The sequence below is a fragment of the Panthera uncia genome, assembly GCF_023721935.1.
Source record: "Panthera uncia isolate 11264 chromosome A1 unlocalized genomic scaffold, Puncia_PCG_1.0 HiC_scaffold_17, whole genome shotgun sequence".
Taxonomy (NCBI): domain Eukaryota; kingdom Metazoa; phylum Chordata; class Mammalia; order Carnivora; family Felidae; genus Panthera; species Panthera uncia.
In genome coordinates, this window is record NW_026057577.1 from 45,216,487 (window position 1) to 45,243,897 (window position 27,411).

The 27,411-nt window shown below is 46.5% G+C and overlaps 1 long non-coding RNA gene across 1 annotated transcript in view; it reads left to right on the plus strand.

Annotated features, from left to right (window-relative positions):
* Positions 1 to 4,573: 4,573 nt before the first annotated feature.
* LOC125935667 (uncharacterized) overlaps positions 4,574 to 27,411 on the plus strand; it is a 134,977-nt gene continuing 112,139 nt past the window's right edge. The window contains exon 1 of the long non-coding RNA XR_007461748.1: positions 4,574 to 5,092. This is a non-coding gene — a long non-coding RNA (uncharacterized LOC125935667). The remainder of the gene's footprint in view (positions 5,093 to 27,411) is intronic.

The window sequence follows — 27,411 nt, forward strand, 5'->3', positions numbered from 1 at the left end:
TGAGGGTAGATGGCAGTTTAATATTTACACCAAGTTTTGCTCTGTGTTGTTGTCCTGACTCTGCAGATAACACTCATGCTTCTGTATTCAGGGACACTCCTCAAAGATCAATCGCTTTTCAAAGATCAATCCTCTGATACTCAGGTTTGCCACCTCTCATCCCTTACCTGTTTTATTTGTGTATGTGTGCATCTGAATCACTGTGAATATAATGTTAGTTGCCTTTGGAGGATTTTTTTTTTTTTTTTTGCATTCAGTAGTTTTATGAGTATATTGTCTGTGCTTCAGCATTAAACCAGTTTACTAGATTGTTTCTGGAAAACAAAACCACAACTTCGGTTTGTTTCACAGTTCATTTAAACAAAAAAAAACGTGGGGGGTGAATATTTAGTCTCTTTTTAGGTTGGCAGCTCAGCAAATTACAGAAGAACGGTTTGCTGTGGTTTTGGGTTTTCTCTTCGAGTCCCTAGTGGAGGCACAGATGTTGGAACAAAGTGGGAGGGGTCCCTGAATACGGAGGGGTGGGGGGGAAGTTTCTGAATGAGAAGAGGCAGGTGGCTTGGCTTGGGGAGGGCAGAGGGAGAGAGACACAGAGACACAGAATCTGAAGCAGTCTCCAGGTCCCAAGCTGTCAGCACAGAGCCTGATGCGGGGCTCGAACTCACAAGCCATGAGATCATGACCTGAAGCGGACGCTTAACTGACTGAACCACCCAGATGCCCTTGGACATCAGGATTTTTGAAAGCCCCTTAGGTGATTCTGAACTGTGGCCTAGTTTAAAGGCCACTGGCTTCAGTGATCTATAAAAATAGAGACAGTGTGAAAAGGCAAAAGAAATTAGCAGTAAAGGGATGAGGAAATTAGGATACTGGGGATATGTGGATAGAGGGGATGTGATACCTTTGGGTTTCATGTCTACGTGACAAACATGAACATATTTCTCGAGAGGAGCGCTATAGTCCCCAGTCCAGAGATTAAAAAGAAACGTCTCTGGTGATCCACCTTAAACAGTGGCTTCTGTGCAGTTTAGCAAAGATCGTCAAGGATCGAAACACACCATCTTTAATTCTGAAAGCAAAGAATCTTCCCCAGGTGCTTAGCTGACAGAGTTTTTAAATCAGTTACACACACAGGACCTATTCAGGATGCATATGGAGCTCTGCTGAGCCCAGCGTAGTTGCCCGTGTTCTATAAAGCTGGGAAAAAGCAGGGCTCCAGATGACGTTCTGGATTTGAGCAACTCCAATCTTCTTTATCAAATTCCCAGCTTGGAGCATCATGGCTCAAGCATCAAAGATGGAGTGTAGTGCGATGGTGAAGAGTTTAACTTCCTCGTTTTGGATTCTAGATCTGCCACTGACAAACTCTGTGGCCCTGGCCACAGTACTTAACATCACTGGGTCTCAGTTCTCTCGTCTCTAAAATGGGTTTAACCATGGCAACTGCGATTATGACACTCTTAGGACGTGTAAGGGAGATAATCCATGTCAGTAACTTAGAATTCTGCCGGCCGTGTAGCAGATGTTCAAAAATGTTACCTATTATTAATTCTGTCATCTCCCCTCACTGCTGAGGCAAACCTCAGGTTTGCCCCACACAGAATTTTCTCAAAGCAGAGATAATTACAATGAAATTTAAATTTCACACAGTCCTGGTGACCTCCCCTGGTTCATTCAGCCTGCCTGGGTGGCTTGGGCACTGGTTTACTTGGAAACCTTTGCAGACGGTCTAATGTGTGCAGCCCGGGCTGAGATGCAGTCTCGGCCCCTGATACCGCTGCACCTGCTTCCTCGCGGCTTCTCACAGCAGCCTTGTCTTCTCGCTTACCTGGGATCTGCTTCAAAATGGCTCTGATTCCAAATGATTGTCCTTTTCTTTTCATACTTACTGGTTTCTTATTCAGCATGCACATAGAGTATCACTTCCATTTAATTGTTTTGATTTTGCTAATTACCATTTTTTTCCTGATTCTAAGAACCCATGTTCATTCTATTCCCCACCCAGAGATAAATAGTTCAGATATGACACCTTCACCCAGCCTTTTGCCTGAGTATTTATGTGTGCATAAATGTTTTAAAATTGAAAAGTTAGTTTTGGAATCTGCTTCATTTGCTTAACTTTGTGTCATAAGCACAGTCTCCAGTGCGAGGGCTTTTGGGAAGTATAGGGATTTTTCCTCATTCATCGTTCTCACATACCTCTCTGTATTTTACCATTCTCTTACGCCAGCTGTGTTGGTTTTGGGGGCCCCTAGAATAAAATACCACAGACTAGGTGACTGAAGGCAACAGAGATCTATTTTCACACTTCTGGAGACCAGAAGTTTGAAATCAGAGTGTCGACATGGATGGCTCCTTCTGGAGGCTCAGAGGGAGAATTTGTTCCTTGCTGCTCCCCTAGCTTCTAGAATTTGTCCCCAGTCTTTGGTGTTCTTTGGCTTGTAAATACATCTCTCTAATATCTGCCTGTATCTTCACATGATGTTCTGTGTCCCTGTGTATCTGTGACAAACTTCACTTTTCTTATGAAGATAACAGTCGTTGGATTAGAGCCCATCCTCATCCTGTAGCACCTCATCTTAATTTGACTCTCTGCAAAGACCCTATTTCTTTTTTCTCTTAACCTTTTTAACTTTTATTTATTTCTGAGAGATAGACAGAGCATGAGCAGGGAGGGGCAGAGAGAGAGGGAGACACAGAATCTGAAGCAGGCTCCAGGCTCTGAGCTGTTAGCCCAGAGCCCGATGTGAGGCTCGAACCCACGAACTATGAAATCATGACCTGAGTCGAAGTCGGACGCATAACCAATTGAGCCACCCGGGCACCCTGCAAAGACCCTATTTCTAACTAGGGTCACATTCACAGGCAATGGGGGTTAGACTCGAAGATAACTGTTTTGGGAGACCTAATTTAGTAGAGCCCTTCAGCCACCGGTTACTTCCACCCATCAGTTTTAGAGACTTTTGAAAAAGATTTGACAATTCTTGCTACTTCTGTCTCCCATCCTGCTACGAGTTCAGGCAGGTGCTGAGAAAGCCAAGTCAAGGAGAAAAATGGAGCAAAGGGTCAATTTCTGTCGTGTGCGGGCATTTACTTTCCCGGGAGCAAGCTGGGCGCCTGCCCCAGGGAAGTCCGAGAAGGGCCAGCTGAGGTAGGCAGGGAAGCCACAGGTGGTGGGGGGAGCTGGGCTGCGGGCTCCCTGCAGCTGCTCGGCCAGGTGGCCAGGCAGCTGTTCTCCCTATCAGGGAGCTATGTGAGGCAGGGCCTGCCCGGCCTATCGCAGCCTCTCTGAGAGTTAGGGGTTGCCAAAATGCCTGGTCAGATCTGTCAGTTCTGTTGAGCAACTGTTTTGTGGGTTGGAGGAGTGGGGTTGGGGGTGTGGAATCACTAAACTGGTTGTTTATAGTCACTGCTCAGTTTAGACAGGAATTGACCCAAGTGCACCCACAGTTACTGATTCGGCTGGCTTGGTCTGGTCCAGGGATCCGCTTACTACAGCCCGCAGGCCAAATCTGGCCTGCTGCCGGCTTTGTACAGGGAACTAAGAATGGTCTTTACAAACGAACATTTGCAATTGATTTGATGATGGGGAACACTAACCTTGAACCCCAAGTAAGCAAAATGTGATCCCCTCCAGAAATGAATATCATTCTTCTTGTTAGGAGACCTGTATGATAAAAATGTCATATTCAGTTGTTATCATATTTCAAATTTTAACAAAAATTTCTGGAAATTTGTTATCTGTCTTGTTACAGAAGTACCTTATATTCTAGGCTTAATTTTACCTCTAGGCCTGCAGAGTCTGAAATCTTTACCATCTGGCCCTTAGCAGAAAAAGATTGCCAATCCTTGGCCTAGTGAGGTAGTTTCAAACACCAGCAAACATTAGAAAAAAAAAACTACAGGGCTTTTAAAAACACAGACTTCCGGGCCTTACTCCTGGAGTTTTTGATTCAGTAAGTCTAGGGTAGGGCCCAATAATTTACATTTCTAACAAGTTCCCAGATGCTGCTGGTCTGGGAGCCATGCTTTGAGAACCACAGGGCTGGCTAGTTGACAATATTTTAACAAAGATTTATCTAGGAGGCAGCACCCTGTAACACTCACAAGAAGGAGCGCTAGAACCACAGCTGGGTTGTTGCCCGATTCTGCCGCTAACTGTAACCTTGGGTACGATATTTGTGTGTCCTCAGCCTTCATTTCCTCATTTGTAAAATGCGGATAATGAAACTGCCTCTGTCATGAGGCTTGTGAAGGTTTAAAGGAAATCAAGCTTGGGAAGTTCTCAGCGCACACTAGCTACTTTTAAAACCCCTGCCCTCAGACAACTCATAGTTTGGAACCTCGGGAATGACACTAACTTTAGCAAACAGTGTTGAGCGGTAAGGGAGGTAAACAGGAAGGTTAGAGGAGCAATCGGGGAGGACTTCCTGGAAGAAGTGAAGTATGAGCTACTCATATGAGAAGGATGGGAAGACAAATGGGACAGCTTATGGGGACCTGGAGATGAGAGTGAGACTGGGATGCTTTTTGGACAGAGAGGAGCTCCGAACGCCCAGTGGGTGGAAGGAGGTGCCAGGTGGCAGAGGAGGCAGGGCCACTGTAGTGCCAACTCTGGGGGTCCGGTGAGAATCTCACAGTGCAGGTGCAGTGTGTGTGGGCAGGGACCTTGGAGTCCTATAGACTGCTCTTGGAATTCAGTTAAAACCTAGGAGCTTTGGGGAAGCTGAAACGTCCTGCCTATTTCTGAAACCCCAATGCTACTTCTTGGGGTTGCCCAGAAGGCGGGCCTCATCCTGTGTCTCTGTTCTGTTTACCCCACAAGCGTTCCTGTCATTTGGTAAGAACTGCTGCCTGGCAGAGAAGCCTTGGGAAGCTCTGCTCTGTCTTCTAAGAAACAGGAAGTCATTATTTGCCCAAAGCAAACAAATTCACAAACTGCAGGGTTCACTTTCAGTCCAAAGCTGCAGTCCCAGGAGGTGTGGGTTGAGGACATGGGGACCCAAGCAAAGAATTCTTTCCCCTCCCCCGCTCCCCTGGCCAAATAAACAGCTGCCATAATTTCACAGCCATGACTTGCAGGAAGCCTGAGGTAAGTAACCCCCACGCGATGTATAGACACTGAGCTGAGTTTTCTTCCCCAGACAGAATCGTTCCCAAGTGGGTCTCTTCTTCCCATGACATCAGCAAAACCATTTCCATTATTCCTGGAATTGGAGGATGGTTAACCTTCCACATGCCCTGTTTCTTTACCATGAGGGAAGAAGGGAGTGAGCATTTATTAGAAGCCCACAGTATGCCTGTACTTGGCACCAGCCTCGCCTTGGCTCTTTCATTTAACTCTTGCAACAACCCTGTCAAATGGGCGCTGCTGTCTGCATTTTACAGATGCGGATAACCAAGGATCTGAAAGGAGGGTCACTTCCCCAGGTCACCGGGCAGAGCTGCCCTATGAATTCAAGTTTGGCCAATTCTCCACGTGCTCCTCTGTTACTTTTAGAGTCCCTGCTAATGCCCTCTGTGCCGCCCCGACTTCTTTTAAAAAGTTGTGTCTCGAGCCTTCAAAAATGTGACTTCAGCTTTTCTGCAGCACACACAGTTGATGAAGTGAACGGAATGGCTCTGGCCTACTTATGCGGGGCTTGCAGAACAGAACCGGGAGGGATTGTGGCACCCTGAAGCCGTCTCCAAATAGAAAAGACACTACAGAGGACACGAACCCTTAACCAGCATGGGTTGGAACTGCACAGGTCCACTTATATGCAGTTTTTTTCTATAAGTACAGTACCATACTATAACTTTATCTTTTTCTTCCTTATGATTTTCTTAACATTTTCTTTTCTCTAGCTCACTTTATCATAAGAATGCAGTACATAATACACGTAACATACAAAGTATGCGTTAATTGACTTTTTATGCTGTCAGTAAGTCTTCAGTTTCAGAGTAGTCAAAAGGTATACGTGGGGAGGTCAACCGTCTTTACCACATTCAGGCTATGTGTGCCGTAGGGTGTGAGCAGGGCAGAGGAAGCCATAGGCAGAGGCGGGCGATGAAAAGACGTCTGTAATCTCCTGGCTGGGTGGAGAAGGCCTGTACCTGATCTGGGCTTGTATAACTGGGTTTGTTCAAAGTGCGATGTTCTGAACGACATAGCACAGCGGCTTCCGGAGCCAGAGTGCTCGGGTCCAGATCTTGGTTTTACCACTTACTAGCTGTGTGCCCTTTCAGTTCCTCAGTTTCTTCATCTGTAAAATGGGGATAATAAAAATTATATTTCACAGGCAGCAAAGTACTTACGGAAGTGCCCGGGACATCTGGTCCTGGGACTCGGGAGTAGCTGGAATGCAGGAAGAGGGCAGCGTCCCCAGTCAGCTTGCAAGTGGGTAAGCCTTTCCCAAACCCATGCAGCTTCTCTGGCTCTGGGCCTCAAACCCATCTCAAGACCCAAGCAGATCAAGTGGGCATGAGCAGTGAGGCTGAATCTTAACTTGTGACAGATGTTTGGACTATCATAGGGAAATCTCTTGGGCCAAACCCTTGAAATATTTAAGGATGTGTGTTCCAACCAATGAATCACTGAGTCATAGGCCTCAACGTTGTATCAGTTTCTTCATGCAGGCTTCAAGACAAAAAGCAACCAAGACTGAAACAAACAAACAAAAAGACCGAAAGATCTTTGTACATGTCTTCTCAACCTTGATAACCAGGCCCTTCTGTGGCTGGCTTCCCCATCTTCTCTGTGCCTTCTTGCCTAGGAAGCCCCATGGCAAGGGACACTGGAAGGGATCATTTGCACTGAGGGCTGCCTGGCGTCTGTGGCTATCCTCTGCTCTGGGAGAGCCTAGCCCTGGGAGGAGGCCCGGCACCTGTAGCTGTGCCTGGGACACTGAGGTAGCCTTCCTTTGAGACCTCACTTCTCTACCTGTCCCTAAAGAGTTCTTAGGTTAGAAATATAATATTTGTAATCATATGACACACCGTGTCTTCATAATGTGCATTGCTGGCCAGTAGCACTAATCATAAGATTGCTGATGATGGGAAGTTTTGAGGCCTTACTATGTCCCAAGCATCGTGCTGAGCCTCTTAAAGTAAGACCCTAAGAGTGAGGTCTTCCTTTTGCAAGTAACAGAGGACCTGGCTATGGCAGATGCTGCTGGCGCCTGCCTACATCCTCTCGGTCCCATCGTTTCATAAACTCCAACCCTGCTTCCAGCTGCCTGCTCCCTCAACTCTGTCTGGGGGCCTTTTCTGGAAGCGGAAGTCTGCTCTGCCTGTGCTCGGGTCAGGCCAGCTGTGCTAGGGAGGTATTGCCCTTTGTCCCTCTGTTTCCCAGAGTTTCTCCATGGGATTACACCCCAGGTGCCTGCAGTGAAACTTACTGGATCATTTCCGCTTTCCTGGCTTTCTTCCCTACCCTGGCTCACCCTTCTACCCCACAACTCTTCCTGTGTTTCCTGTGGTAATCTCTTACATGAACCGCTTGCTGGTCACTCTTTGTCTTAGGGTCTGCTTCTGGGCAAAATCAACAAAGAGGACCCCAAAATCTAACTGCCTTAAAGTAAAAAAGGAATTTATTGGCTTGTTCATTGAAAGTCTGGCTTCAGGACTGGCTTGATTCAGGGTTCATATGATGCCCACTCCCTTCCCTCAAGTCTTCTTTGGTTTGGCTCTATCCTCCAACTTTTCTAGCTGCCCTCGGGCCCACATGATCACAGTACCCATGCCAGGGGAGGAAAGAGGCCAATTCCCCGAGGTCTTAAAATCCTGAAGAATGTCGGTGTGTACGGTTCCCTGTTGCCCAGATGGAGCCACGTGCCATCCTTGTAGCATCCACGGTGGCCAGTCCGGTGGTGGTCTGGGGATTGCCCATCCTGACTCAGGTGTTCTGCCCCTGAAAGGTCATAGAATGAGAGTGGGGTGGGTTCCTCGCCAAGAAATGGAAGAGCCATCACCCAGCAGAGGGCCGAGCAGATGCTGCATTGAAGACACAGTGGAAGTCACCAGCATCTGTGCTTTGCGGTTTTTCCTCACTCAAGGTTTGTTCCCAGTTACAGGGAGGATTCTGAGATTCAGAACCGTTAATTCATCCACGGTCACCCAGCTGGAAAGGGACAGAGTGAGCTGTTCACCCTGATTTAGCTGTTTCTGATGCTTTCCCTGCTACCTATATGACATAAATGCATTTTTAACTTAAAACATACGGATATACACCTATTCCCCACCCTCGGATTTAGGGCCAAAGCCTTGTGTTCAGGGGTGGACTCTGCCGATTCCGGAATCCCCTCCGCTTTTTCACGTCGACCAGTGCCACAGTGCCTTGCCACCAATTCCAACTCCAGTGTCTTTCGAGGAGGAACTTGAAACTCATAGTGAGCAATCTGAACACGGCATTCTTTCTTGTTTTCATGTGCCCCTCCTCCGTCTTTTACATCGGTCTCCTCCACTGCTATCTAATTTGACAGTCATCTTTTCTGGAAACGTGCCTTCATTGAGCTTTTCCAAAGCAATCAAGTTAATTTTCATGGAAACAAAAGTTCTCTTTTGTTTTGCATTTCACCAGTTTACAGGATAGTTAATTAAATTACTTGATCGCAGTGACACGCGCAGCTGGCGTCAGTAGGTTTGGGAACACACATAGCTGACTCTGGGCTGGCACACAGCTCAACTGGCAGAAGTGGCCCGTAGGGCGTTCTGGAGGGGAGATCTGCCAGCCGAGAGGGCCGGGCCGCTGTGGGCTGCAGACGGAAGCTTTTACAGAGAGGGGAGCCCTGGCCAGTCGGGTCAGTGGGAGTGGGGTGGGGTGGGGAAGCGGCGTGAGGGCATTTCTCTGCGAGTGCCTAGAACAGTGCCTGCGACGTGGAAGGTGTTCATATGCACTGGCTGCTGCTGGGGTAGATGGGATTAGCTATGGAATGTTCCTTCTTTGGCAGCCGCTCCCCACCTAATGGTCTGAGGTGGTATAGGACGTGATGGGACCACACACCTTCACTGTCCTTAAGACCATGGAAAGGACTTGTCCCTCATGTGACTGGAGAGCTTCACTGTGAAACAAAGACTGAGGTTGGGGTTGTCAAAGCCACCCCCCCTCCCCCACTCCAGAAAGCCAGGATCGCCTATGACCTGTGACCTCTCAGGGGTCACAGACTGGGTATGCCTTTGTTGTTCTGTTACACGTACTGGCAGGTGAAGGGTATTTCTTTAGGGTCACCGCTGCCTGTGTGTGTGCTTTTGTGCAAATTAGAAAAAGGAGGTACTCCCTATGGGTGGAAGAGTGGTAAAAGGTGTCCTCTCAGGATACACAAGCCCCTTTTGCCAGGCCAGCATGGCCCCTTGGCAGAGCACATGGCTTGGCAAGTAAAGCATAAACTCAGTTACCACATCCCTCATCCCATCATCCAAGTGCCTTAGGGCAGTGCACAAACTGTGCAGCCACACAAGGCAGGCCTTTGGAATGTCAAATCCCCTCCTGGTTTGAATAGTCTAGGCTGAGGGATAGAGTGTGGCAGTGAGACAGTGCTCTTCCAAGTGTGGAGCTTGCCCCGGCAACATCCCTGGGAACTTGCTAGAAATGCAAATGAACGGCCCCTGCCCCAGGCCTGCTGATTCAGAATCCCTGGGGATGGGGTCCAGCTATGTGTAGTTTAACAAGCCGTTCAGGTGTTTCTGATGCTTACTGAGGACCGGGAGGCCCCGCAGTCCCCAGCTGCTGTGGATCTTACACCTGCCCACCTACCTCCAACCGTTGAACTCAGCCGAGTCTGTCCTTCCCTCTGCAGCCAGCAGATTTGAGTCCACCCAGGCTGGCTTCCCTTGGCCACTGGGCGCTCCTGCTTGTGCGGAACAGGACTTGGGAATATCACCAGGAGACCCGCCTCAACGAGCACAACCCCTGCATTTCTCATGACATTTTTACTTCATGGGAACGAGGGAAAGTATTCATTTCCTGGAGAGGAGGAGCTCTGCCAAGTCCAGGCAGAGCTGAGCCTCCTGGTCCAGGAGGTTGAAGGGCTGAATGCCCTGCAGAATTGGGTCCGGAGGAGACGAGAGCTGGAAGGAGAGTGTTGGCGGATGTGGGGAAGTGAACTCCCACACCCCTGGCAAGTTCATCCTGTTGTTGTTAACCTTGAACCAAGGCAGAGGCTTGGGGGGGTTGCTCAGCTCCCTCCAGCCCCAAAGAAAATGCAGTTTCTTTATTTTCTGTGACGAGTCTGGTGTCCTTGTGAGCCTGAGATCAGTTCTCCTCTGCTCTCCACTCCTCTGGGATGAAGCACGTTTCGTCAGTGTCAAAGCAGTGGTTTCTCTGCTTTGCATGTGTACACTGTCTCTGTCTGGTAAAATTCGGTCTCTTTCAAGTTTGAGCTCCGATGGAGGCTGCTGCATCCTTCTGCTTGCTTCTTTCTGAGATGAGGTCTGGGCGAGTGGGAGATTGTGGTCATCTGTCAGCCCAGTGCTTTAAGGTAACAATTAGGGCATTTTCAGGCAAAATAATGCCTCCCAGAGGCAGAGGAACCACTACTTGAGTTTAGAACACCAGCAGTCTATGTTACAAACTCATTGAGGTCTAGTACAAATTTTAGTATTTGAAGCATTGAGAATTAGAAGCAGAAAGAGCAAAGCAAAACAAAACAAAACTCTTTATATGTGCAAAGGGGAAGAATTAGGCTAGCTTTCTCCTCCTTTTTCCCCTGGGAAAGAAATTTGAAAGAGTTGATTGCATTGCAGAAGTTGAGAGAAGCTTCTACCCTCTCAAAGTGGTGGGCCTGGTGGACATATCCTGAGTGGGTGCCTGCCAGAGAGCACTGGACCCTGTGCTGGAAAGAGGGCTTTGTCATCAGAGAACCGGAAATCAGTGAGTACTGCATTTACTTGCTGTGTGACCTTGAGTGAATTTCTTAACTTCTCTAACACTGGCTCCATTTACTGCACAGTAATATCAAATAGGCCTGTAGTACGAGGTGGGTAAGAATTAAGTAGGAGGATGTGCTTAAAGTACTGGCACATAGTAGGCATTCAGGTGTTAGCTCCTTTCCTTTGCTCTTGTCTATAAAACATTCTTGATGTTGTAGTGCAATGTGGACAGGTCCTAGTGAGTGCCGACTGGGAGTTGGTGCTCCTGGAGACCGAGGTCAGGATTCAGGCTCCACGTGTTTCTAGTAGTGTGAACTGGAGAGTTGCTCAGTTTCTCTCAACCACAGTTTCTTCCTTCGTAAGACTAGAGATTGCCTTGGGACTTACCTTAGATGATTCTTGAGAGGATTAACTAAGAAAATGTATGTAGAACTGTGTTTGAACAGAGCCAGGCATGTGTTACTAGAGGAGGGCTATTAACACAATTATGATAATCAAGCACGTAAGGCTTTCCTGGAGCTGTGACTGACTTTGCAACAAGCTCTTTGGGGTGCCATAAATGCAGAGACCAAGGAGTCACAGTTTGGGGCTGCAGGGATCGTTCAGTCTGGTTTGGGAGAGAGCAGATGAAGCCCGTGATTCTCATAGCAGGTGGGTGATGATGGCTGTGGGATAGATCAGGGCATCCAGGAGGGTCCCAGCTATGGATGGTCTGGGTGGGAGGTGGAAGGGCAACAGAGGGATGGCGTGGGAAGGACATTCCAGGGAAGGAGAGTTCAGAGGCAGAGGTGGGGAGGCTGTAAGGCAAGATGAGGCACAGAAGCTGTCAAGTTTAGGTGGAGCCCAGATCCTGTTCTGTGCTGAGGAGGAGGCATAGGGAAGGTAACCTAGACTGTCAGCTCCACACATGCACGCACTGCTGTCTGCTCTGTACTACTGTCTCCTGAGCCCCCACAGCACTGCCTGGCAGGTAGGAAACCATACTTCATTGGTAGACTAGAGGAAACTGAAAGAAGAGGTTGAGAATGGAGGCAAGAGAGGTCATACCCCAGGGACAGTTCTGGCAGAGATGAGGTCTGGAGCAAGGAATGGCATTGATGTGCAGCTTTCCCTCTGCCAGGAGTGTGGAGGCGGGCACACCTGGGTCACAGCTCCCTGGGTGGCAGTGAGTGCACAGGAGGGAGAGAGTGGGCGGGGCCCTGCCTCGGGTGGTGGTGGTCCAGGCCAGTGCCCCTGCGAGGCTGCAGTTTTGACTTAGTAGTTGTGCCAGTGGGAGGAGAGCCCCTAGGAGACTGGGGGTGCTGCGGAGGGTCCAGAGTGAGGTCAACCCTGACGCTGAGGGGCTTTTCTGTCACTGGCCTCAGCTGATTGTGTGGGTGCAAGGAAAGGCACCAGGGTTGGGGGTCCATCAAAGCTTCACAAGGCACTGGATTTGGGCAGTGGAACCAAGTGATGGGCCATGGTGTCTGGCCTGGGAAGAGAAAGGCAGAAGATAGAAAGGATCCGGCCAAGTGCACAAGGAAGGAAGTCAGGAGGCTAAGGCTGAAGCCGGAGGTGCCATCTCAATGCACAGGTGCAGCTTTCTTGCCGTTGCCAGGAATTTACTGCCATCTCTGTATATGTAATTTTCTCATCCTTCAAAGCTTTGAAGGATGTTTGAGCATCTCATGGGGGAAACTTCTTCCTCTCTTCAACTATCCTCTTTGGGGTTCTAATTATTTGCCTTGACAGCTTGACTCCCTCATGGAAACGTCATCTTCTAGATGGGGCGCCTGAGTGGCTCAGTCAGTTAAGCATCTGACTCTTGATTTCAACTCAGGTGATGATCCAGAAGTTCATGAGTTCAAGCCCCACATGGGGCTCTGTGCTGACAGACAGGAACCTGCTTGGGATTCTCTCTCTCCCTCTCTCTCTCTCTCTGCCCCTCCCACACTTGCTCTCTCTCTCTCTCTCTCTCTCTCTTTCAAAAATAAATAAACATAAAAAAAAAAGGAAATGTAATCTCCTAGAGACCACCATAGGCTTCACCCCCTTGGTCTCTGCGGAGTCTGCTGAAGTTTGTCTTATGTAGCATAGGTGAATACATATTTTTGAAATGAACGGACAGATCATTCTATTTCTGGTCAATGTTCCCTTAGAATTCAAAAAAAAAAAAAAAACCCAGTAATTCAATCTGTAGATTCTTTTTCTGTAGAAAAGCAACATTGTGTGGGAAAAACACAATGGCTTTGAGACGTGGAGTTCCTCGTTGTGAAATGCATCGATGTCCTAGGGATCAGAAATAATATATAAGCCAGTGGGCTTCTAGCACAGTGTGATAGGACATTATTAAGACACCCCTTGCTCCGGGATGACACAGTGCTCAGGGACAAAGGGTTCAGCAAGTGCATTTTAGTCCCCGCTTGCCCCTCAGCCGGCCACCTTTGTGCAGGGCACATCTGGAGACTGTGGGTTTGCTGAAATGCCTGGGATGCAGTAGGCATTAAATGAAAGCAGCAATTATATTTATACTTATTATTAATACAATATTATTATTATTGTTCACGGTGCCCACCTGGCACTGCACAGATTCTTTGGTTAATATTTCTCTACAATTGGAATTTCTCTGTTTTACAGGTTCAAGTCATAGGCACACAGTAGCACAGTCAGTCTTGAAGAAGGAAAATGAAAGGGTGTTGTAAATGATGCTATTAGAATTATACTTTCCTCATTACAGAAGTAATATGATCCGGCTTTAGGGCTCTAAGTTGTCACAGATGCTGAAATTTAAAAGACAGGGCCTAGAACAGAGCCCTAGAGTATAAGGAATGATTGTAGAAAGCCATATAAATGGATTTGATCTCTTGTTAGTGGTCTGTATTCTCTTGGTAGGGCTAGGGGAGCCAACTTATTATCAATAAAAAAGAATAAACACTTTATAGGAAGCTATTTTCTCTGTCACCAAATGTTTTATATACCTGTCAATAATTGTAATTGTTAAATATGACATATTGATGAATACAGTGGGACAACAGGATGCTTTTTTCTGATTAGGGTGAAAAGACTTTATAGTCTTTATTTTATGGATGGAAGCAATCCAACTCACAAACTTCAGCTATCTATAATCCTCTATGGGAAGGCAAGGAAAGAAAAAGAAAATTCTGCAAGGAGCTCTTTTAGCCAGGAGTCCAACCCTGTGGACCTGACCCTTCTTACTGAACTTGTAGAATTGGCTTCCCAGGCTGCCCGGAGGGTCTCCAGATAATTCCAGCCCTTGTTTCTTGGGAAGACCTGTGGGTAGGATCTGCCTGGTGACTGTGTGATTAGGGGCGGGGTGGGGGGGCTGTACTCTGGACAATTGCCCATCACTGTCTCATGCACATGATCTTTGCTGTCTGGTTGGACCAGAAGTGGCAGTCAGAAGGTCTTTGGGTTGGAAGAGCAAACTTTAAAAGGCAGAGAGAAACACATCTGGAGGGGAGTTTGTGTGACTATCTGGTTCATAGTAATCGATCTGTCCCCAGTATCTCTATCTCTCTTGTCTTTACATGCATCATGAAGTTCTGCCCAGTTTCCTTTATGGATATGTAGATCGCTCCATTTCCCTTCATCCCGGCCACGACCCCAGTCCAGGCTGCCTCCCCCTTGCACTTGCCAGTGCTGCAATAGCCAGAGAGTGCCCTCAAGCAGAGAGACCTGGAAACCACAGTGTGTCCCTGACTGATGTGCCCAGGCCCTCCAGGGTAGGCCAGGGGGTTTGGGCAAGGTCTCATAGAGCCCCTTTCCCTTCACAAGAAGTTTGTGCCTGCTCTCTCTCCTGCTCTCTCAACTGCCCTTCCTCACTTACTTGAGTCCAGCTCACTCTTTGCTTTTAGGTTGAACCCTCCCTCCATCAGGGAGGTTTTCGCTGACATCCCCTGAAACTGCCATGTTACATGGCTTTGTTGACACCTTCTCTTCCCCTCCTTCAATAGAATCCTGGGAGGGAAAATAGTATTTGTTGATGTATCCAGTAAGTGGGAATGAGAGTTCTGCTTTAAAGATTGGTTGTCTGAGAAGGGATATGGTTGTTCTTCAGACTGATGATTCATTTAATAACAGAGGTAAGAACTTAAAGAAAATCTGTGAATTAGTGTGGGTAGAGCTTGCAACCTAACCAAAAAGCAACATGATAGCAATTTAGGCTGTGTTTGGACTTTTCTTGAATGTAGGTCTAACAAGTCTAAAAGGCACCTCATCAGAGGTCTACATCAGAGCCTGGAGTCAGAGAACACAGGGGACTTGAGGGCTGAGCCTTTGTCCCTTTTGAGAGTCGGAATTTGAAAGGGGCGGTACAGAAAGCACTGTTAAGAATTCGTGTGCGTGTGTGTGTGTGTGTGTGTGTGTGTGTGTAAACACATCCTATTGGTTCTTTTTCTCTGGAGAATCCTCACTAATACAGAACAGGTAGTGTGACACAACCTTAGTTTTATGGATCATATTTTATTATTATATCTAGTTTGTGGGGAGATCACAGGAATGACTTGTGCCAAGAACTCAGAGGTCTCTGTAAGGAATCTTATGACCTTCAAGTCAAACAAAAGTAAAATAATTCCTTTTAGTTAGTACTCTTGCTAACTCTTCAATCTCCATTTTTAAGAGCTAATTTTCCCAAGATCACTGAGTTTCTAGTACGTGCCAGACCCTGTTCTAAATGCTTTTTGTATTATCTCAATCCTCAACACATTCTTTTTTTAATGTTTACTTATTTATTTTGAGAAGGAGAGAGGGAAAGAGGTAGAGAGAGGGAGAGAGAATGAGCGGGGGAAGGGCAGAGGGAGGGAGAGATAGAATCTCAAACAGGCTCCACACTGTCAGCACAGAGCCCAATGCAGGACTTGATCCCAGGAACCATGAAATCATGACCTGATCAGAAACCAAGAGTCGGACACTCAACTCACTGTGTCACAGGCACCCCCAATCCTCTCACTACATTCTTAAGTGGTATGTATTATTGTCACCCTCTTTGTTCAGATGGAGAAACTGAGGAACCAAGAGGTTAAGCATTCATCCCAAGATGACCCAGCTAGGGAGTGGCAGAGCTGGGACAAGAACCCTGGCAGTCTGACCCTAGAGTCCAGGCTTGCTTGCTTACATGGCTTTTTACACTTTAAAGGATGATAGAATGGGATTCATAGACCCACCCCTGACTTTAGGAACTAGAAAATTACTAATAATTTGTATCTTCCTTTGGGTTCCTCCCCCTCCTATTCCTCTGCCTTTCCCACACCCGCATCTGCACAGCTTACTGGTTGGTTAGAGTTGGTGGCCATTTTGGTTGGCGCTAACGGGTTGCATTTTGAATATCAGTTGTGTACAGAGGTAATCACTATCCTGAATTTTGTATATCTTTCTTCTCAAAAAAGTGGCTTCAATACAAATGTATGCCTGTATAAATAATTAGTGTGTGTTTTTGAACTTTTTATCCAATATGACAGCTTTTAGGTAGTATCTTAGGGCTTGTTGTTATTTCTACACTTCATCCATATTGTTTGTGGAGCTGTACTTTGATTATTTTAACTGCTGCATAGTATTTCCTTGTATGATTTTTTTTTTTAACCTCAGTTTGATTGTTCATTCTGCCTCAGTGGGCTAGTTCCCCCAGTTTCTTCCAATGCCAATCTGTGCTCCTAAGAACAATCTTATTATGCCTCTTTGTGTACATGTGTAAAAGTTTCTATAGGGCATTTGCTTAGGACTGAATTCTTGGGTTGTAGCATATGCAAATGTTCAACCTAAAGCCTTTATTTAAAAAGTAACACTAGCTGCTGTCAAAGAAAACAAGCAAAATCTTAGGGACACAATGGAAGGGTTTTTATTCATGCAAACTCTATTTTTAGATGGGATGGGGGTGGGGTGCGAGGTGTGCTGCACCCCACCTCATCATTCAGGAGTTCAGGATGATGGAAGTGCCCCAGCTTGAAGATGAGGCATCCAAATACACGTTGGGAGCATACAAATAACTAATAGATGAGGAAGTGAGAGATACAAAGGACGTTTTACTGTCAAGTCAGGGAAGTGGCTCCAGTCATTTCTGCTTGTGTTCCATTGGCTCAGATCTCAGTCACAGGGTTATACCTAAGTGCAAAGGAGACTGGGAAATGTAGTCTTTCTGTGTCCGCAGGAAAAAAATGAAATGGATTTGGTGAATAGCTAGTGTAAAACAATCCCAAATTGGTTTTCTAAAGTGATCTTTAGAATCTGATTTGGCAGGATATAAGAGTTTTGGTGATCTCAATTTTCTCTGCCATGTACTGTTAACTTTTTAAGTTTTTGCAGTATAAATATAAAGTGTTATCATGGTCTTAATTTCTATTTCCCTGATCTCTATTGAGGTTGAGCATCTTTTCTGATATGTATGAGTTACATATTTCCTCTACTCGAAAGTACTTGTTTATGTATTTTGCCCAATTTTCTGTTGTGTAGTGTTGAAAACATGTTTTATATGTTCTGGGTACAAAAACATAGTAGGTTTTCTGTATTCCAAATATCTTCTCTGGATTTTTACTTGACTTTTCAGTTTTTAAAGTTTAACTTAATGAAAAAAGTTCTCAATTACCATGTAATATAATTTACCAATACTTCTTTTTTGGTTAGTGTGTTTGGCATCCTGTTTAAGCAGTGCTTTCCTACCTCTAATGTCAGAAAGAGATTCTTCTGTATTTTAAAACTCCCAGCTTTATTTGGTAAATAAACTCCTTCCCCACTCCCTACAGCTTGTTATTTTAAAAATTTCAAACTGGGGCGCCTGGGTGGCTCAGTCGGTTAAGCGGCCGACTTCGGCTCAGGTCACGATCTCGCAGTCCGTGAGTTCGAGCCCCGCGTCGGGCTCTGGGCTGATGGCTCAGAGCCTGGAGCCTGCTTCCGATTCTCTGCCCCTCCCCCGTTCATGCTCTGTCTCTCTCTGTCTCAAAAATAAATAAAACGTTAAAAAAAAAAATTTCAAACCTACAGATGGGGATGTGAGAAACACAAAGGACATTTTAGTTGCAAAGTTGCAAGAATAGTGCAACAAGTACCCATTAATCCTTCACTGGACCCATCAACTGTTAGTATTTTGCAAGATTAGTTTTATCTCTCTATATACATATACACATTATTATGACTATTTGCTAAACCACTTGAAAGTAAGTTGCAGACCTGACTCCTCAAATACTTCAGCGTATATCTCCTAAGAATAAGGACATTCTCTTATAATAAAACCACAATACTAGCATAAAATTTTCTACATTTTTTAATTAAATTTTTTAAACTGTTTATTTATTTTTGAGAGAGAGATAGAGAGAGACAGAGAGTTAGTGGGGGAGAGGCAGAGAGAGAGACATACACACACAGAATCTGAATCAGGCTCCAGGTTCTGAGCTGTCAGAACAGAGCCCGACGTGGGGTTCCAACTCACGGACCTTGAGATCGTGACCTGAGCTGCAGTCAGATGCTTAACCAACTGAGCCACCCAGGCACACCCAAATTTTTGAAACTTAACATTGATCCAATACTATAGTCTATCACACAGTCCTGTTTAGTGTCCTTCGACTTTAAAACAGTCCCTGAGTCATGACGTAGACATTTCTGAGAAGCAGAGCCTAGTTGTTTTGTAGAATTCCCTCAGTTTGGGTTTGTCTGGTATTTCTTTACAATTCAGTCCTGGTTATGCTGTTTTTGGCAGGAATATCACATAAGTGACATTCTGTCCTTCTGAGTGCATCATTTTAGGAAGCATGTCATATCTGTCCCATTTTTGGTGATGTTAAGTTTGATCATGTGGTTATGGTGGTGTCTACTTCCATGATTAACAAATAGTTTTCAGAGAGAGAGAAAGCAGGTTTTAAACTAAAAACACTTACATAGTTGGATAGTGTTGGCAAAACCTTTACGAAATCCAGCCCATTGCTGCTGCTGGGAAGAAGTTATAGAAAGTAAATTCTCCGTCTTTAAAACTAGGAAAGTGAAGGTACATTTTCTTTTCAAAAATGGAGAAATTAAAACCTTTTGCCTTTTTAAAATTTGTAGGGGAGGAAATACAGAGAAGGCAATATATCAATACAGGTGAAAATGCAGTGTGTGAATTTCAGTGCTCCGGACTTGTGGCACTCACCCAGAGTAACTGAACGACGGGGATATACCTTGCAAAGGTAGAGAACTATATATATATACATATATGTGATCTCTGTGATAGTGCAGAGTGGTGCATGTTCCCAGCCAGGTCATTTCAGTAACAGCAGGAGACAGGAGACCATACGCCCAGCCAAATGGCGTCTTGCGGGCTGAAGAGCTTCCGGCGTCTCTCTGCTTCCATACTGATTAGAAGTGCTGGAGATACATCATAACAGTGTCAGTGCAGTGTTTACAGGGAAATTGTCACTGTCTCTCCCTTGTGGAAGGTAACATAGTGGCATTTCCTTCCTTTGTCCTGGTGGCAGGATGATGAGCACTGTCTGGGCTCCAGTTCTGCTCCCTTTGCCATTCCTGTATCCCGTCTCAGCAGACAAGCCAGAGCGGAAGAAGAAGGTGTGGCCCACTGGAAGGGTGGGGGGTGAGTGGGATGAGCCCAAACCTCCTATTCGAAAGAGCTCTTAGAAGTGACTATGAAGCAAATGAAAGGGGGAGGGTATGGACATCAAAAATGGGGACACGGAGCAGTCTCACTGTTCTTGTGAAGGATCTGAGACTAAAGACCCAGAAGGCTTTGGGATTTGTGCTCAGGGCACCTTTATTATCGTCGCTGTCTAGGTACAGATTCAAAATATCTTTACAAAACTCTTGTCACTGACTCCCCCAAGCCCCCAATCCCAAGTCACTCACACAATTTATCTCTGTATTCATAACATGTCTTGTTCCAGAAAGGTTTTAGGAAGTCTGGCTGTGATATGTTATTAAGAGTTGAGCTGTGTATTTAAATTGAGACACATTAAACAATATATGTTTATGTGGGGGCTGTGAGTGAGGGGAGAGAGAGAGATGGGGGGAGAGAGAGAGAGAGAGAGAGAGAGAGAGAGAGAGTCCTCATTTACCTTGTCACTTTTTCCAAGTAAACTAGACCTTGTCCACCAGTACTCCAGGGAAAAGGATGGCATAGAAAATAAACAAATAAAAGAACCCCATTGTAAGTGCAACTGGTTAAAGAATTTTTAAGGATAGTTTTGCAATTAGCATCATCTGCCTTGATCACTGCAGAAGGCTTCTACCTGGTCTCCCTGCCGACACTTACCTGTCTAATCAGAGACTGGTGCTGCCAGGGTGAGAGTCCAGGTCCACAGATCAGTACAGATAATTCTTCTAATGGACATTTCATGACATCTCATTGCCTACTTTCTAAAGGCCAAAGTCCGTACAGTGGTTTGTAATAATTATAGTGATGGTGAGGATGGTCGTGGTAACAGCAACCTGTTGCCAGCATTATTGCTCTTCTGTGTTTATTGAGTGTGGGGCATGTACCCGTTTCTCTTTTCAGTGCATGTGTTCTGTAATTAATCCCTCACAACAACCCCGGTGAAGTGGTGAGGTAGCTACTATTAGGTATTCCCATTTACATACCGGCAACCTGAGGCTCAGAGGTTGAGTAACTTGTCCGAGGTGACTGGCTAGTGCGCAGGCACTGCCCTGATCAACCTGAGTTGAGAACCTCCACCAATCCCGTTAGGGCATGCTTTGCCACCTGGAGGCTGAGCGTCTCCTGGCATCTGCATAAAGCAATGCCACTGATAGCTAGTATTTTCTGGGTATGGAATATGCGCGAGGCACTGCTTTAAGTGCGTTGCACCGATTTACACAATCATGCGTGAGGTAGATGCTATTGTTATCATCTGTCCATTTCACCGATGGGGACATTGAGGCCCACAGCTTGTCCCACAGCTTGTAGGTAGCAGACCAGTCTGGATCCAGAGACTGCACTCCCACTCACCCACCGTGCAGTTTCTAGCATCTGGCTTCAGGTTTCCAGCGCCAGGTGTCTGCACATGTGGGTGTCTTACAAGGGATATCTGTGTTAGCAGAAATAAAGTTTTTGCTTGACAGTCCACAGGCTGGCAGGGCCCCCTCACAGTCATTCGGCTGTGTCCCCAGAGTCGAACCAACTTTACCCCTGATTCCTTGCATACAGATAACAGGTCATGGCCGTGAAGCGTTCCTGCAGGATGGGGATTCTGCACCCCCTTTGGTCTCCGACCCCAGTGTTTCATTTCCTCAGAATGCCACCAGCCAGACGTTTTCGAGTCTCTCAGCTGGAAAAATGACTATGAATAAAATAAATGAAACTCTCCATGATGGAAGCTTCCGATGGCGCCTGCAGTGGGGTATTGCCCAGTGTCTGTCTCTTGCCACGTGGAGATCACCTTTTTATCGCCCAAAGATGTTGCTTCTGCTTTGTGGCTGGCCACTAAGCACTGGCCGCTCAGGTGCCAGCAGTCCAGAGCTGCCTCATTATTCAGTGCAGTCAATGCTACACCCCAGACTGCAATACATTATCATTCAAATGAGCCAGGCACAGTGGAGGAAAAAATATGCACTCTGATTTCTCTCCAACGTCCCTTACCCAGCACTCCCTAATTACAGCCGGCAGTTGATTGGGACAGTTGAACATGGAGGCTGACGGGGCGGCCCTGGTGTTCCCATCTAAGCAAAACACAAACAGTGCATAAACTCGCCAACACTGTTTAGGTAAGCAGGATTTTATTCACAGCTCAGTGGTGTAACAATGCCCTGAATGTATCAGTCAGTGGTCTATTACAGCATCTCTCTTCTTGGTTCCATATTTTTGGTTGTCTCTCCTTTTAAAAAAAAAAAAACTGCTTTATTAGTGACCTTGACTTATCCCCACTCTTCATTTTCCTTATCTTTCATCAGAGTGCTTTCATGATGGCTTTTTCCTATCTAGTGCTCAGTATTTTTCCAAGGATGAATTAACTCCCATGCTGTATTCTCTGTGTGTTTACTCATGCATGCATCCATTCATTCAGATAACAAATATTTACTGAGCACCTACTAAGTGCTAGGACATTGTGCTGGGCTTTGGGGATATAAAATAGTCATTCTTCTTGCCCTTACCATAGCTTAAAGGCTAGTAGCGGTTAGATATTCAGCAAATAAATGCTCACTAAATATGCTTTTGTAAACTGTGGTAAGTGCACTGAAGAAGAGGCTTTTCATATGCTTGCATATGGAATCTAAATGTTTAGAAGACTAATTCTCAACACTAGTCAATGGCACATAAGCTACCCAGTATTCTTCTCCAAGTAGCCTTTTTCTTAACAGGATAGCCATCGTACCTTGAAAAAAAAATCCATTAACTTTCAAAGGGCTCCATGCTTTTCTAAAGAAGAATTTTATTATTGGTGAAGTTCTTTGACTGCATGACAACCTTACATATTTCCTCTAGCCCATTTTTGGGGCTTTCAGTTATGCTGTGTGATGTTTTGCATCTCTCTGGCACTCGTTGGTACTTGGAGTGGTTGCATGTATAATAGGAGGAGGAGAGCTTTCCTTTGCTTATGAGGCATTTGTCTTTCTCTCCTCAGCACCTGTCACACAGGCCTTACCATTGATTAGCTCAGATAATTTTTAATACATTGTTGTGAGTGCTGTTATTAATTCACCAAACACCTATTAAGCACCTGCTTCATGGTAATGCTTGGCCCCGGAGATCTCGGGGTGAAATAGATTGAGTCTCTCCTTTCCCAGAGCATAAGGGGCATCAAAGCTATGGAGAAAGAATCATGCACTTACAGTGTGGCCAGAAACATGCAATGGGATAGCACAGGTGGGAAGGGCAGGGGGATAGTAAGGGAGCCCTTGGACTTGGGAGAGTTTGAGGGTCACAGACAAGTTGTGAAGGAGGCGGCACTTTAGTGGAACAGAGAGTGTGCGGCTGTGACTAGAAGTGGGGGCGCTTCTAGTGGAGGAAGCAGCACATCGGAGGTAAGAGAGAAAATGTGATGCGCTGCAAGAGTGGAAATTTTATGGTTGCAGATGGAGGAGATGGAGCAGAGAAGGCTGGACATGGAAGCAGGGTCAGGAGTGACTTTGTAGGTCCTGCCGAAGAATCGGGAATGGTGAGCATTGGCGGGATTTGGTGGTGGGAGCAGTGCCGTGGTCGGATCTGCATGTAAGGATGCATCCCGAACCCTGAGTTGCAGGGATGCATGGGGAGATATTGCCGCGGGGATGGAAGTGCATGGATGTTGGAGACATTAGTGAGATGGAATCCACCAGACTAAGGTTCTTCTGTTGGTTGTGAACATTGAGGGAGAAAGAAGAGGCCACTAAGAGGCAGGAAGAGCATAGAAATAAGGACATTGGCCTTGGGTCACTCTTGCCGTTTCCACTTCTTAGAGCAGTACATACAGAACTGTTGTTTCGCTGTTTCCTTTTAGAATCTCACGAGCTCTGTGCCTACACCACGCTGCCTGCAGCGAGACCTCCATGCCCATGGCAAACAGTCCTTTTCCTCTTTCTTAAATTAGGAAGTGTGTGACGGGCACTTGCATCACTTCCTGTTGGCCACCAAGCAGCATGATGTACCAACACTGTTGCTCGTGATTTATGATAAAAACACTTGTTTGTGAAAAAGGAGTTTTATTCTCAGGGGGCCCTTTGGAATAGCATTATTAATTTGGAAGCATTAACCACCCTGTCGTGGACATCCCCAGCATGACTTTGTGTTACGGGAGAGGAAAGAGACAATGCCAACCATGAGTGAGAAGACACGGGCTCTAGCCCTACCTCAGTCAATGATTATTTGGCACCACGAGTGCCTCTCGCATCTTTTGTAGACCTGGTTTCCTCACCTGTAAAACTAACAGACGTATTTCCTAAGTTTCTTTTTCCTCTGGGTACCCTATGCCTCTCTGAAGGGTAATTCAGTCGAAGCTGAGGTTTCAATGTCCCTGCCTTTGGAAAAGAATCATTAGTCACAAATAACGTAAGAACTCATGTGGCATTTAACCCAAAAGTCAGAAATAGTTATTTCCATCTGAAACATGTTCAGCTCCACCTTTTTGTCATCTCTGGTATGCCAAGCAGAGGGTCTGAGAGATGATGCCTTTAAATGTGCATTTCCATTTGCTCTGGAATGAAAAGTTTCACAGAGGACAAGTGCCCCAAAGCTCCAGCTGTTCATGGGATATACAGTTCTGAGAGGGGGCTCCATGGAGCACTGTTTCCCACTTGGAGTCATTCTCTATGCTTGGTATCTGTGGAGCCTGGCTGATGAGGGAGCTAAGGGGAAAACCCTAAAGGGAAGGGGAAGTGCCCAACTGGCCTGGACATTTGCGTTCCAGAAGCCCTGGAATGGGCTTTTATAATGGACTTCCTGGCTCTGAGCCCTCTCAGCTCTTTGACTGGCAGCTGAAGGCAGAATTCCACATCTATAGACTCAGCTGACTCCTGGCTGAACTGATGTTGATCCTAGGTTTACTGGGGGAAAGTGGAGAGAGACGGGATAGAGCCCTCATCAGATCAACGTTGAGTGTGGTGGTGGGTCCACTCCAGTCTTAGTGTCCCAGCTTCCCTGGCTCGGGTCCTTATATCAATTAAGGTGCTCTAAGGGGCAATTAACAGAAAACCCCACTGAGATTGGCTCAAATAAATGACATGTATTATGTTACATAACTTGAAGAGTCAGGTTGGGTAAATGCCAGGCTTGGCTGTTTTTTAATTAATGATGTCATCAAGGACCCATATTCTTTGTGCTTCTCCCCTCCACCATCTTTGTTATTAACTTCATCATCTGGCTGGTAGCAAGATGGTTGCAGCTGTTCCGGCCATTACATTTGGATGTGATGATATCTAAAGGAAGAAGAGGGACTGTCCCTTTCTGGGCTCTCTTAAGAGGGGAAAAACTAAAATTCCCTTATGTCTCATGGGCTTCAGTCACAGGTCCACTGGGATTATTTGATTGACGTAGATTAATCGTCTAAATCGTCTGGACTAGATTTGGAGGAGGCAACCCAAGATCCACCATGTTTTCTAGTGTTATCTATTTTATTGCTTGGTAATCTATCTGCTTTCTTGCTTGTTCGATCTTCATATCTTTAGCGATTTCATCTATTACTCCCCTTTTCACCCTCTAGCTCTATTGCAAGACCCCTCTGAATTTATTTCAGGTGGGCACCCCAAACCTAGACTCTGTTGAGGCCAGAGATGACAGGACTCACATCTGGTCTGGCATCTCTCTTGGCTTGATACATCTCCCTGCTGAACTCTGGTCCCCATGTTCCCATTCTGTGGGAGTAGACATTCGACAGTCCCATAGGCCTGGGTGAACATGGAACAGTGAGGCGGGTCAGAAGAGAGGCAGAACCACGCTCAGACTGAACCTCCTGGTTGGGTGAAGTCTCACAGGTCATGACCCCCTTCTGCCTTCCTTTATTTTCTGATCACATTGATCACTTGTAACTAGAACTGAAAGGTAATGTCATTTTAATCCCACCACCATGTATCCCTGCTCCCATTAACTCCTTGCTCCAGCAGTGACCTGGAAGGGTTTAGAAGAAAGCTAATGAAGTTCACGAGGCTTTGCTATTTTGGGAATCTCACCATGGCTTGCAATCACAGGGCACATGGAAAGTTAGCCTTTCTGCCAAGGGAAGAAGCCAGGAATCAGAAAGCTAAGACCCCTCTATGTGTTCTAGAAAGCCACAACTCTCCATCTAGAAGATCAGGGCCAAGGGTTTGAGAGAAATGAATCCTGCTAACTTTCTCTCCTTCACCCTTACCTTTCCTTCCTTCCTTCCTCCCTCCCTCCCTCCCTCCCTCCCTCCCTTATATTCTGGGGTTCTTCTGGTGGTGGGTGCTCTACAGTAAGGGCAGTGCACTCCAGAGCCCCTGGAGTCTGCAGCATCTGGCACTATGGAATGCAGGTGATGTTTGCCAAACCACTAACCCAGGGATTCCTCAGAAGAGCCAGAAGGCGGAGAAGGGTGAAGGGGCTGAGACAGAACGTAGAGTTAATTCCCCCAGCAGGCCAGCACTCAATGACACCTAGCTTCAGTAAGTCCCATTTTATTTTACAAAACATGCAGAAAAGAAATCATTTGGTTCACAGAACTTCCTATGTGAGATAGGCGGCAAAGGTATTACCATCCCTGTTTTATAGCTGAGGAAACAGAGGTTCAAAAAAACCAAGCCATTACCGTGCAGTGCAGAAAGCTAATGATGTATTCTTTCCACTGCCCTCCACACACCCGCCTGACTAAGCTGACTGCTCAAGGTCACACTGGTCATTAGTGATGGATTTGAACTCATGAGCACCCAGCAATCCCTGTCAGCTCTGCTGAGTAGCGCTGAAGAGCGGCACACAACTGAGGTGTGCCCATGCTCTGTGACTCAAGCGTGTCCTGAGCCTCTAATCACAGTGCCTTCTCTCCTGGCCATGCCCGCTGACATCAGGGCACATGGAGCTGAGCTGTGCCCACAAGCAGAATTGTGGGCAGCACACAGCTGGGACCCTTAGCGCCTATGCTGGGAGTCTGTCAGTAAGCAGCCCTGTGGGTGGAGGAATCTGCATTCCTCTGGGCGTGCGTGCCTGTGCGTGTGCATATACCGCAAATGGGCACGAGCTGTGGGTAGGCGCCCAACTTGCCCTGTGCACACGCCTGGCTGTGTATGTCATGCCTTGCTGTGTTGGTCTCCCAGATTCCCAGGCAACACTTGGTACGTTCTGCAAAGCTTTGGGGGCCAGCTTGTGATGCTCTTTTAAGAAATAGAATTGCCTTCCAGATGCTTCTTCCACTTGTTTTTTTCCTCCACTTGACAGAGCTGCCTAAACTTCTCATTCAGGGGCCCTGAAGAGGAGTGTATCATTTCATGCTCCCTTGTTTAGCTTCTCCAGATCCAAAGCCAAAGCTGGCACAGCTACTGATTAGCAGAAATCAAAAGCAAAGGCTGGGCTTTTGATGGGAAAACTGCTACATTAGAGAGGGCTGGTTGTTTTACAATTGCAGGGTAAAGTCCATAATATTACCCACCGCTGAATGGCCATTAGATTGCAAATTACCGGTCACTTTGCTGGACGGCTCAGCCATCCTGTAATCAGGATCATAATATCCCCCATAATGGTCAAGCCCAGGCACCTACCAGGAGTCTGGCTGCTGAGGCGCCAAATTGCTGGGCTGCATACAGTAATGATTATCACAGCAGGAAGGAAGGAGGGCTGCCCCAAAGTCCCCGGTTGTGTGGCATTCTGTCCCAGTTGCCTATTCAGAAGCATAAGGGACCATCGGAATTACTCCAGTGTACTATGTCCCCAGGGTTCTACCCATTGAGGGTCTAACTTTGTGTGGCTATCACTCTCCATGGCATTTCCAGTACATCGTCTCTTGGATCCGATGTTAGGGTGTGACAAGTGGAAAAGGGAGGCAGTGGACTGTCCCCCAGCTTTTGCTACAGTGAACTGTGTGTATGTGTGCCTAGAGATTTGGCTAAAACACACAGAAAGTTTCAGATGTGAGGGCGATCTGGCTGTGACATCTGTCACCCCATTGAGGGCCAGGTTTGATTTGGCTGATCCAGCTGGCTAGGCGGGTGTCCCCTTTCTCCCTCACTGTTCTG